This window comes from Phasianus colchicus, chromosome 4, assembly GCF_987193195.1.
Source record: "Phasianus colchicus chromosome 4, bPhaCol1.hap1.1, whole genome shotgun sequence".
Taxonomy (NCBI): domain Eukaryota; kingdom Metazoa; phylum Chordata; class Aves; order Galliformes; family Phasianidae; genus Phasianus; species Phasianus colchicus.
The window spans coordinates 32,316,806-32,330,436 of NC_143439.1; the positions used below are offsets into that span (position 1 = coordinate 32,316,806).

At 39.2% G+C, this 13,631-nt stretch overlaps 1 protein-coding gene across 3 annotated transcripts in view; it reads right to left on the bottom strand.

Moving 5' to 3' along the window:
- RASSF6 (Ras association domain family member 6) overlaps positions 1-13,631 on the bottom strand; it is a 112,468-nt gene that overhangs the window by 26,887 nt on the left and 71,950 nt on the right. For all 3 annotated transcript variants that reach the window (XR_016466032.1, XM_090139124.1, XM_090139125.1), the window contains exons 5-6: positions 5,540-5,669; positions 4,050-4,838 (exon numbers count right to left, since the gene is read on the bottom strand). The gene's annotated coding sequence lies outside the window, so the exon portion shown is untranslated. The remainder of the gene's footprint in view (positions 1-4,049; positions 4,839-5,539; positions 5,670-13,631) is intronic.

Genomic DNA, 13,631 nt, shown 5'->3' on the forward strand with positions numbered 1-13,631 from the left:
ATGAGGGAATTCAGAACAACTGGGTTTATCCTGCAAAGGATTACCCATTCTTTAACAAGACTATCTTCTGTCCATGTACTCAAGCATCAACAGTAATATTTGTGTTGCATGGTGTTTCACAGACACAGCTGATAAGCATTGCCAGTAGAAATTAAGAAACGATGATTAACGATTAGCTCCGATCACTAAACATGCAAAACATACAGCCTTTACAAGGCAGTCTCTTGGGGACCATAATTCCTCACACACCACTTTGTGAGTTTCAAGCTCTTCAGAAAACAGGAGGAGCAGAACCTGCTGTTTGTGGCAGTCCATGTGCCAACAGCTATGGTATTTCACACAGTTGAAAGAACTGATGTGTTACAGGCCTGAGTAGAAATATGCCTGCAAGCAGCACTGCCTTTAACCTCATAAGCAAATTGTTAGATGGGCAGGTCTTACTTAACAGACTGAACCAGCATTAGTCATGCATCATAGCTTAGTGTTGATCATATGTCCCATTAAGCCACGCTTCTAATAGTCCAGACCTTCATAAAAGCATACATGCATTTTCATTGCTTGGAGCTGATAAATATTGTTAAGGGCAGAACCAGAAAGAAACACCCTGCACAAAAAACCTGCTATCACACCCAGCCAGCCTTCACAGCTCTTCTAAGCCCTTGCTCCTTGTTCTAAAGATTTTCAGACCAAAAAACCTCCTGGCATACTTTTTTTCTTTTGTGTGCACACACATACACACAACTACCTCCCCCCAGCCTTCCTCACACCCACCGTATAGAATGCCCTTATGCTCTGGTCAGTTCTCTGTAATGGTCATTGAGGGTCATGTGACTATCGCACCTGACTCCCATTTCCAGCATGCTAATTATTTTTCTTTAATTACTTCCTTCTAAAAGAAGCTAAGTCATAACATGGATTGTTCACCTATTTTCTTCTTGTTTTAAAAATATCCTGATCACACAGAATCATTGAATTGCTCAGGTTGGAAAAGACCTTAAAGATCATCAAGTCCAACCCCAACCTAACCATACTACCCTAACTCTAACAACCCTCTGCTAAATCATGTTCCTGAGCACCACACTCAGATCTCTGGCAAATATCAGACCAGAACTCACAGTTTTTTAATGTATAAAATGGAAGATATATTTAAAAAAATATTCCTTTGTAGCAATTGAAACTGAATAATCCCTATGAAGCAAAAACTTCCTAATATTATATGGTTTAATGCTAGGGTTGGATATGGGTGGAAGAGTATTCACATAAACACCTTGTCACTGTTTACACATATGTTTAAGTGGTTAAAAATTTCTAGATATCACTGTATTCATACTTGCTAACAGAAAGTACTCTTTTTTCAGATAATACTCTGTATTGGAGCACCAAATGTAAACAACTTTAACAAAGGTTGACAACCTTGCTACCCAGCATTACTAGAACTTAGAAACTGCAAGAAAATGGGAAGGATAAGGAAGGAGGGAGAAACTGCATTTAGTGGATATTCTACTGAGACTGAGAATATAAATTAATCTTAATTAAAAATGTGTGATACAAAGCTATTTGTCATCTCCATATTTTACATGATGGTAACTTGATCAAATTTCTTGATGGCACAAATTGATGAAACTCCGTCATTACTGAAGGAAAATAACCTCTTAACAAATATATCATCACTAGGAGACCTAGGAAGTCACCTGGAAAGAGATCAGCCATTGTATTGTTTTTTCGTGGTTAGGTACCCAGATAAGTAGTCTGAAGAGCACACTGACACTTCTTCCGCTTCATTTATTCCAGCCTCTTTCCAGAAGAAAGTCAGATTTTCTTTAACAGCCATTACAAACCAGAGCTTCTAGTGAACAGATGTGGTGGTGCAGCCTCCCAGGTCACTCTGTGATCTCCAGATAAACTACCATTGTACTTTGATCTTGCATAAAGTACAGTGAGTTGGGGCGACCAGATGCTCCCTGTTGGTGACAAGAATTCCTGCTCCTTGAGCCACAGCTTGAACTAAGGAGTACCAAAACAGTACAAGCTGGAGAAGTATTAGAACAGCACAGTTTGTGGAGAACATTCCAGAACTCACCAAATTATTATCTTATCCAATAATTGCTTCATCTGCTTCTGGCCAGAGTAGACAACGTTTTTACTAAAATCAATTCTCTCAAGGTCCTATAAACAAGGGTCCTATGCAAAGAGCCCTTTGAGCTCCTGTGGACCACAGCGGGCTGTGACCCTTGATCTCCCACTGACCTGAGACACCACTCAGGGTAGGCTTTTTTTTTTTTTTTTTTTTGAGGTAAGTGTTAAAGAAAAAGAGGCCCTTCTGGGATGGATTCCATTGTTTGCTGAGAGCCAATGAACAGGAAGGGACTAATTTACCAAGGGAAAAAGGTCCTTGTCTGTGCAATGAAGTTTAGAAATTTCTGCTTGAATTGCCCTTCATGTTCCAGGTCCATCTTGCCAGTCTTGAACCATTAAGTTTCCGTATTTGATTGCAATACTTTCCATTAAATCATGGTGTTAAATTAATAATGATTAAGTGCTGAGTAAGTGCTACTAAGAATTATACACTCAAAATTTTTAATTTACCAGCAAAATATTAATAAAACTTGAACTGCCACTAAAACTAGACTTGTATAGAATCCTCAGTAACAGAAGAAGACAGTCTGTTGCAGCAAAGCACACTGAGGCTTCAGATACCATTATGATTGCTTTGAAAGCTTCCTATAAATTTCCACAGAAAGTATAACAGATAAAAAGATCATAACAGTAATATTTGATAGAGCAAATTCACAGCTACAAACACTATTTTTCAACACAGACACCACCATTAACTATGCACTTTCACTAATGATGAACAAGAGCCTGCAAGCCACTGGAGGTGACAGCTGTGCATGGCTGTCTAGGAAGTGGCTTGTCTTTTATGTTGCTGTCACCACTGCTGATGCACCACGCACAGCCTCTCTGTGCTTAAATCAACTAGTTGCTCTCCCTCAACATTGAACAAGCATCAATGAATGTCAAGGGATGCCACTGTTTCTGCATGGAGGAATTCAATGACACACCTTTGTTCCATATATCAGATGCCATTCTGCTGCCATCTGTCACATGGCAACAAAATAGAACAGTATTTGCAGGATGGTTCTACTTTTACTGCCATACCACCAACATCCACCTCTGACATTGTTGGATAGCATTACAAAATAGGAGGCATTACTTTTAGAGCAGCCCTTGTATGTAGCCTTTAGAGTAATGAAAGCATTGAGGTTGAAAAAGAATAGCATGAGAAATAGCATTCATGAGTTTTTGCTATGCAGTTATGAAGTGAAGAATCAGAGGCAGGGTGACATGGAAGGAATGTATAGCAATTGCAGCTTGCCTCTGTCTGAGCTGCCCACTCACCTTTGCTCAATGCTGCTGTGCCATGCAGACATTTTTCACATTGTGTTCTGGTGTCCCTGCACAGCAGACACTTCTTCATTGTATGCTGCTAAGCACAGCTAACTTGAGTGATACATCAAGCTGCTGGGAAGCTTGCAGAGAAACTGTGAAATCTGAGACTTGAAAACTTTCATTTCTATGCTGAATATTGACTGGGTAAGCAAGTAACACCCTGAAGTACACCAAAATTGCTTGGAGAGAGAACTTTTTACCTTTTGTACTGCATTAAATATCTAAACAGACAGTAGGAAATGATATGTAGCACTTAGGTATTATTTTGCTTTTTAAAATATCACATGAACATGGAGAGCACTATGAAGGAGAAAGTACAAAGCAGAACAGATGGGATTGACTGTATGATGTTCTGCCTTGTGTGGCAGTCTAAGGAGACCTCCTCGGTTTTCTCTGTCTTCCCTCTGACAAAAAGATATTTCTTAGCTCAATTTGCTCTTCTTTCTGAAAATCACCTACTAGACACTGTAATGGCTTGTTCCAAATCCCTTCTATCCTTGCATAACACTGCTTTTCTATTACAATACCAAATAACCCTTTCAGGAGGAGGTCAGCTATCTAGCACCCATTACAAAAAGTAAATACATTCACATACTTACTGTCATCTCATATTCTTCTCTCTGTGTTTGACGTTATAGATCACATTTTTTCTTTTCATTCAGCTATCCAAGACTCAAATTCTTCTGAGCAGCGTCCTAGAGCACAGTGAATGCTCTGTGCTACGGGTGGCAATTATGTGCCACCTCTGTGGCAGAGGCGGTAGCATTTCAGTAGTATTGCATGGAACAGAATGTCTTGAAATCTGAAGTGATAAATCTTCTCTTGGTGTTTACTTAACACATTTACAAATGATAGGTTTCATGGAAATTAATTTAAAATTTGATCTCCTTGATGAAGATGTCTGAATTTCTTTCTAGTTGATAAGTACTTTGGAATAATGAAGCTAGATGAGAACAGAGGCAGATGGAACACAGCAGTATGTAAAATCACTCCCTGATTAGGACTGTGAACTACACACCTTGTGTAAAGTAACATAAACAAGTTAATAGCTGTTTAGGAGATATTGAAATTCCGGAAAGATTCTTCCCTATTTAGTTGTTCACAGGGTGTGCCTTTGAGTCTGGAACTTGATCCACCTGAAAATGTCACTCAGCCCTGCCGGCAATGCCTTGCTTCCAGCCAGTACACATGTTCCTGCAAGTGAAGAATCTGAACTCTCTAGAAATGCGAATTCATCCTCTGAGATGGTGTTGTCCCATATGCCACTATGCAGTCCACACTAGGGAACCATACCACACTTACAGAAGGCAGCTCTCACATCAGGTAACCGTGGCCTGCTGGGTGACAGAGGCTGTCTCCAAGAAAAGGAAGTGCAATCAGCTTAAAAGCTGTAGAGAAATAAGAGTGTCTTTAGGACCGTAAGTTGCCTGTTATGCTCAACCCAGGTTTGTGCAGAAAGCACAGGTTTGAACAGGTGAAAGAATGGAAGTAATTTCAGGTGTGACATTTTATTCTAAAGGTATTGCAGAAACAGGAACTGAGCCTGAACAGTAAATGTCCGGCTATTACTGGAGGAATTTAGTTGGGGAGCCAAATGTTCCTCACCCAAAGCACCCTGTATCTACACGATCCCTGCATGCTTCTGTAGCAGTCAGTTTGGTAGTGCTACAGGAGCAGGCACTGAATTTTTATACTTTGATTTACAGCAATAAATTTCAGATACCCTTATGAAAAATTAAGGAATATCTAGTAAAATAACCTGAAATTGAGGATTCTCAGGCCACTACCTCTTTCTACAAAAGTGACCTGAGTGTTCAACCTGGTATCATTCCCTTGACATATAACATAATCAATTTGCTCTTAAATTAGATTCCAGAGAAGCTGTGGGTGCCCCATCCCTAGAGGCATTTAAGATCAGGTTGAACTGGGTCCCAGGCAGCCTGATCTGGTGGGGGGTTGGGTCTGAATGGGTTTTAAGGTCCCTTCAAATATTGACAATCTGTGATTCTTTGACTCTATGATTTTACGAACAACAGTGTTTTAAGAAAGAGATAGGACTCTGCTGTTCACAGTCAGACACCTATGTTACCTGAAATGTCATCAGAGGTGATATTTTTCCTGGGGCTGGATCCTTCGCTTTGCCCATTCCACACCAGCAGGACGTGTTTTTTTTCCCTGTGTAATGGATTCCATGCTGCAGACACATGCATGACTCGATGCTGCAAAATAAAAAGTATAATCTCTTATGGTGTGCTGAAAGGGGTGTGCTGAATGGCCAAAATGCTGCAAGGAAGTAGCTGAGCAGGGAAGTCTCCTACTGCTGGCCAGGCTTGTGCTGCAGGCAACTTCATATGGTGAGCTTGCACTGACATCTTGTGGCAGCAAAATGTGCACAGATTTACACAGGTCATTGCTCATGCTCTGCTCCATCTCCCAGGAGCTGCTGCGCTGGACACTACATCTACAATTTATTTACTCAAAGAGCTTTATTTTAACTGATTTTGACCTTCTCATCACAGTAATGCAAGTATAGAGTCCAATGTAATTAAAAATAATTGAGGTAAAGCACTAAAATCCTGGTGTTTCCAGTTCTTTGTATCCCGGAACTTAAATCTGTGGTCACGTTGTACATACCACTGCAACAATTAACTTTCATAAGCTGCTGAGGCCTCTGCACTACAGTATTATAATATCTTGGATCGTTTGCTGTGAAAATGTTCTCAGAAGAGAAACCTTTTTTGACTGAATGCAGAATACATTCAAACATTCATGTTGGAAGTAGAATCTTTTATTTTAAATTTATCTTGTAAAATGTATACATTTTAAATTTAGAAACCCAAAGACAAGCAAAATGCTTTTTTTTTTTTTTTTTTTTGGTCAGAGATTTTTGTGAATGTAAAAATTATTTATGTCAGCCCTTATGTTGTCTACCCCAATGTCTTCTGATTTTGTTTATCTCTATTTTCCATCAAGTCCATTTTAAGAAACTTAAAATCTTATTGCAACCCTTCTTTGGTACATTAACTCAGAAAAACAATGCTGTATTCAAAAGATGTGTATGCACTAATGAAAGTAATTTGACATGCTAACCACTTATTACACTGAGCTTGTTTCTTAGTTCTTCAGACTTTATACACATTTCTGATTAGGCATTTGAGGCTTTTGCCTGATCTCTAAAGAAACAAAACTCCACAAATCTAATATAAGCATCAATATGAATAATTTTATCTTATTTATGTCAAAACAAAGTTACACAGGGAAACACCTATGAACTCCAGAGCAGTGTCTGTTCCATAACCCTAGGATAATAAAGATGCAGTAGAGTAGAAGTACCACTAGGTGGGGTAGCCCGAAGGATGCTTTTTGCTGAGAGAGCTCATCTTGACAAAATCTTATATTTCATTTTGCAAAGCTGGAATAAAATTACTCTCCCGCTGGTTGAAGGGGTGTCAGAGCTATCAGCACCTATGTATTAGAGTTAAAAGCCTGCTGAGAATGTTTTATTGACTCTTTGGTGGGCAGGGAAATAACAGTTATGTTTATGTTGGAAAGTTGTTTTAAAAATCTGTAATTAAACAGTGTCAAGGAGGCTATTAAGCCTTTTTAAAGATAGTTTTTGAAGTCTGAAGAGTCATCAAATACTGAAAAAATAAAAGAAAGATGAATGTGTAGACACAACACAGTCAGAACTCTCATGTAAACATGCCTTGGTACCAGACTTGAAATTGGCGACAAGAAGCCCAGTTTAGAAGAGTAGATCTTAGAGTTTGGGAAATTACAGACCAGAATATTAGGCAAATTAGGAGAAAAATAAACAAACAAACAAAGAATGGACAGTGCACTCAAGACTAAATATAAAATACTGGGGAAGGGTTAAGCCAGCTTTCGCTTGGGGAAGCTGTGGCTCAGGACCTGCTCAGGCGCCTGTGCAAATCAGTGAGTTGGCAGGTAGAGGCCTCAAGTGATAGGGGCTCCCAGAGGGAATCTATGTTCAGCAACAAGGATTACTCTATAAAGGACAGAAAAAATGGGTGATGTAGAAGAATAAAAGTTTGGAAACAAAGGCAGAACACTTTTCTTATAATAGAGGTGGTTTGAGTCCCACAGATTTACTTTAAATCTGTGCTGTTTGGCATGAAGCCAACTGAGAAAGTGAAAATTCCCAGTTCCAGAAGCTAAGTTACATGTAAGTATCAATTAAGTCTCCCAACCTTTTTGGGCATATGTGATTGTATCTAATAACACCAATATGTGAACAACTAGAGATGATGGTAGGGCACAACTTATGTCATAACACAGCTGTAGCTTCCAGGGTGAGAGCAAAACAATCTTACACACAAATAATGGTCAAATGGAATGAACTCAATAAGAAGTGCAGACCTTGACACACAGTTCTTAGAGGTGGTGGTGTTTTATTTCTCACCATTAAGGGGAAGCTCTTCATGTTTCTGACAAAAAGTTTCTGCGTCAGCCTCAAGGTGGAACTGTAGGCTCATCTGGACCCACGGGTAGGGTGAGGCAATCCCGGAGAGGGCTGCTCACAAATCTCCTGTACGAGCCTGTGAAAGAGCCTGTGTAAGAGCCTGCACTACACCATCTGCTCTGAAAATTGCTAACACTGTTTTTATTCGAGCAAAGAAACATTGATGGACAAAACTCAGTGTTTATGGGAGCAGAGGTTTCATTCATAGTATTGCTGCCTTACCTTTCATATACTTCCTGGCTAAAAAATCCAAGGAGAAAAACTTGATTTCTTAATTAGGTTGCATTAGGAAGTGCTGTAATAATGTTACATTTTTCTGCATTTTACTGTGGTGTCTGGGACAGAAAAGATGGAGATGGGATAGACAGATGGATGAAACTTTCATAGCTCTCCACAGTACACCAGTAGGCAGTGAGCTGCACCTGAGCAACTAGACCTAGTACTTCCCTGTCAAAGGAGTGACTGCTGAGGCTATGGGAGCAGACGTGAAAGAGAGAATGAAGCCATAATGTGGATTACTGGGAGATCTTCCAAGGCAAGAAATAATAGGAGGGAAATACCATGCAATGTTTAGCTGTAGTTACAAGCTTTACAACAGTTCAGTGATTAAAAGGGTAACTGGTCCTGGACAAAAAAGGTGAAATGACACCCACAGCCTATGAAACATTTGGAAAAAGAAATCCCATTAGTCCTAGCATGGCCAAGTATTATTAAAAGCAAAAATTTCTGGACTGAAAATGCAGAGCCCTGAACAAAATAAGAAATACATGTCCACTCTAGCCTATTCTGTCTCAAATGCAAGAAGTTGCTTCTGCCATTGTTGTGAATAGGCAAATATTCTTTCTTTTAGCTGTCAAGTGAATTAATGGCTGGACCACAAAGAGTTAAACATCCTCTTCCCATCAGACACTGCAATCACATAAGTAACTCTGAGCTCTTATCTGCTGGATCTATCAGTACCTGCAATAATTGAGACATTGGTGTGCTGCAGTCCTCAGGAGGCTCAACAGCATGGGATCACCTATGAGAAGCATGGATGTTATTTTTCATTTTGTCTGCTGTTTGCAATGAGGGGGCAGCAAATAAAGCCATTATGTGAAATACAGGGATTGATGCAGGAGCAAGTGGTAGAAGAGAATGATGTTGAGAGTCCTGAGATAAGATTATCACTGCCTATTATACATTTGTCACTTGTGTTTGCTTTGTGACATGTATTTCTTGTAAAACATAAGCTTCTTACCAGTTATGACCCTCATGGATAATGTGACAACTTCCAGAATCAGGTGGATGTGCCTGAAACTGCCACAGCAAAACAGGGCAAGTACAAACTCCAGAACAGGCTTTACAATACAATGGAGCAGCTGTGTGGAAAAGAGAACTCTCAATGAGTCAGCCAACAGCTTTCCTGAGTGGTTTATCTATGCATGCAGTAACTTGTCAGTGTTTATTACTTTCAATCTGGTATCATAAATGATGCTATTGCTCGTAAAACAGAATATGAGCACTTCTTTGCCAACAGTTCTGAAAATCACATGGGCATCAGAATATTCTACTCCTTTCAAAGCAATCCTCGAAAACACAGTTTAGTCCATGTATTGGAGCAGAACCCTAAAATACACTGCAAGGCTTCTGAACATGCAGTTCAAAATCTACAGGAGAAGTAGGATTATAAATTAAGTATTATTCTACATTTTACACATTCATTTCATTGATACTATTTCTGGTGCTACTAAAATGTCTTGCTAATGTATTGTGTCTTATTAAAAAATAAATGCCAAAATGTGTAGGAAAATGATTTCACTGTGTGTGACATCATGGAGGGCATATTTTTGCATTCTTTCTTCCTCTCTTCCTTCCTTTCTTTTTTTTTTTTTTTTTTTTTTCCTGGTACAACTGTAGGAACAATTGCCAAAGGCAAAAAAATCAAGAAAAGGCTGTTAGCAGTAGCAAGCTGCCCCAAGATAACACCTGTCACTTGGCAATGTGAATAAATTTAGTGTAAAATCTCATCACCAGTGGCAAAATATTTATAGTAAAAACCTAGGGAATGATGAAATCCATGAGGGTGAATTTTTTGCTTGTTTGTTTGTTTGTTTCTGAATGATGACACTGTTTTGAGTACCTCCTTTGAAATTTAAATAAACCTGGCTTAGAGAAAGAACTGAGGGTGCACTCTGAAAATCACAAATCTTTTGAGCTTTCAAGAAAAGCCAAAGGCAACAAACAACAGAACCATGCAACACAGCACGAGGCAATTTTGCCACTGGAGATGAGAGACACAAGACCAACCCAATAGCAGGTACATGTGATTCAAAATCCCTTCGGTATCTTGCTGAATGGGGCATCTTACTGGGCAGGTATCCTCATGGGCAGGTATCCTCATAGAGGAACTAGTAAAGGACTGTTTACACAAATGTGTTCATTTTCTGGTTGCTCTCTCACTCTAGATGTCATAAATTAGGTTGAGATTAACTGAAATCAGCACTTAAAGATGTTTATATAGTGGGATTCAAGTCATAAAGGAGAAGATTCTTTTCTTTGCAATCCATGTTTCCATAAAGAAGCACTCAAGTGGGTTCTGTTTATTTATTTCAATGTTACTAATAATTTCCCTCAGTCAGTACCTTTCTGAAGCATCACCTTTTTTCTTGTGCCTACTACTGTAGAGCTTGATCTCAGGCTTTTTGAAGTAAAAGATTTCAGTGAAGTGTAGTAGTCATGTAATGATCAGATCTCTGTTATGTTTGCTTATCTTAGACCTTCCAAGGCAGAACAGTTAAACTGCTGAATTCAGGAAGACCGCTGAATTGCATTTGTGTAAAAGTTACAGGGTAGTCATAAAAAGTCTTTGATGCTTAAGTTCTTGAAATGTGCACTGCGTCACTTAGCTAAAGAAAGTCTTAATAGGTGGTTTTAGTTTAAGCAATATTGTTTAAGGCATGTGAGACAGGGAAAAAATCTCCGATTTCACAAGTGAAAGGTATGTCAGGGAAACCACTCCAGTGACTTCAGCGGAATGAATAAGACCCTTGTAATCCCCAGTAGTGTATCAGGTCAAATACTGCAGAAGAGATATAAATCATCAAAATCCTTCAGGGGAAGTGTTACCTGCACTGATTTCTGGCAGGAAATTCAGCTTCCAGCTAGTGTCTGTAACTAGCATTACTGTGAAAACAGAGCAGTTTGCAACAAAAAAGGCTGTTAGCTGTAGCTAAATTTAGTGGCCCTAAGGTGTGGGACAAAGCCAAAATACAACATAAATATTTGATTTTGCTGTTTTGGCTTGTTTGTGAAATGCAACAAGGGTAAAATGTAGCGCTGGAATCCTTCCTAGAGGATGAGAAAGTAAATATATTTTAGAATGGAAGAAAAAAAGTTATTGCATTTCTACATTATGGATTCTGAATCTGTTTTAAAATGTTTTGAAGTCTTACAGTGTTAAAGAGAAGCTCGTACTGTTTAATTGCAAATGTTCAAGCACAATGGGCAGAATCAATAATGTCTTTCAAATGTCTTCTAAATCCACATTTTAAATTCTACTTGACAATCTCACAAAACTCAGATTAACTTGCATTGTCTGAGGTCTGTATTGTTATGTCTAAGAACTGCGTTAATGATTTATTGAATGACGTAACACACTGCAATCCCATGGTTTTTTTTTTTTTTTTGCAAATACACATTTTACTAAAAGAAAAATATTTTTAATATTTTTCACTAATTTCTTACAGCTCTTAAACTAACATTTCTTTGTACTATAATCATCAGAATGTATCTTTTTCTGAACTTCTGGAAAAGAGCTGTGGTAACATCAAATTAATCTCCTGGAAGACAGGTGGCTTCTAGCTCTGTAGTTAGGTCATTTTATAGTGGGGAAGTCAGGCACAAGAAAATAAATTCAACATTTTAAACATAGTTAATTTGCTCTGGAATCACCTCAGACAATGACAATCTCATTTTTGGCATCTTTGCAGTTGACCTGACAATCCCATATCTCAAAACTCTGCAACAAAGCCAAGAGCTGTACTGAAACCCCCTGAATTCCAGGTTAACACTCCAGGCACGTGATTATCTTTTGGCTGACATTACCAATATATCATATAATATAAATCCAATAAAACTAATTTATGTGCTGATTTTGTCCTGGGTGGTTCTTATATTTTCTTTTTTAAAGGACTACCATTAAGGTGAAATTCCTAATAGTCCATGCATTCATACGGGCACTCCTCGAGCAAGGTACTTACACTGTCTTACGTACTGCTCTTACAAATATCCAGCAACCTCACCAGCAGTTAGAAATACACAGAGGATGTGAAAATCAGATGTGAAGTATCCACATACAGATTCAAGTGTAAAATTTCAAACATCCAAGGGTTATCTTGCCTGCAGAACATTAACATCTCATTCACTCTAAACAGAAAATACACAAGTCTATGTTTTCTTTTCACAAAGGCTTTCAAATCGTTGGAGGGTTTCCAATCAAACACACACAGGAATGGGAGCTTTAAGTCCAGGTTCTGATCTCAGACTTGCAATTTGGGCCTTTTTGATGCTTAAGACAAGAGTGATTATCTGCTGGTTGTGCAAGAGGTTCCACAGACTTGGAATAGCTGCAGCTCAGCAGTGGACAGTGTGCAGAGCATACTGAGTCACTGTCAGCTGTATTCATTTCTGCTGTGGCAGTGTGCAAAAAGCCCTGTTTTGTTAAGTGACAGTTATTCTAAATACTCTTGAAGAGTTAGGAAAACAAGATATTTGCTCTCAGGTGTTGGAGTTTTACAACCTGATGTAAGCCCTGCACTGCACGCTCTGAGATGTCATCTAGTAAGACTGCAAGTGCTGTCAGAAACCCTGCATACGTCCATTCTCTGCTATTTCTGGCTTCTGTATTTGCTGGCTTTACGCTTAGAGAGAGGATCTAATGCAACCTCTTGGATGATTATTCTGAACTCACTAATGAACTGGGCCAGGCTCTTAGGTGGAAAACACCATCTACTCAGAGCAATAGCACTCACTTAGTGGAAATGCTGAAATGGCATTTGTGGCTCCTAGGCAGGAAGCTGCCCTGCTGCTCTTAAGGAGGGACCACCACCATTGTTTCAAAATGACAGCATTGTGCTTGCGTGCCAGTAGTGCAGAAGTGACTTCTTACACAGGATGGCTGGGATGACACTGTGCAACACAAAGAGATTGCAACATAATGTGGTAGGGCTTTATTGTCTTTCTGGAACTCATTACAAAGTTCCTCTCTCCAAGAAAAGTGACATGGTAATTGCCTCTGGATGTTTCCACAATGCATGATTCACTTGTACGTGAATGATGCTAACACGTCTGCTTGAAGTTAGGGCCCAGCAAAATTGCAGAAGTAAAATATTGGAGCTCTAACTTTTGCAGATAAGCATCGCTGGGAGACATATTCACAGCCTGAAAGACATGAGGCATCTGTTGCCTTACTGCTCTTCTGCCTCCAGCCTGCTTGTTTTCTCTTTATACTACGCAGCACAATGTTCCAGCTGTAATGCAATAGTTACGACAGTCACTGTAAACTAGAAATAATAACAGTGTGATCTAGTAGCTGAGTGCAATTGAGTACCTGCTATCTGCATTGTTTTGTGTCAGTGTCGGGGTTAAGTGAGTCGGCATATTTGTGGAGATGTCCAGCACTTCCTTACTTCATGACCATTGCAGCTAGTAGAACAAG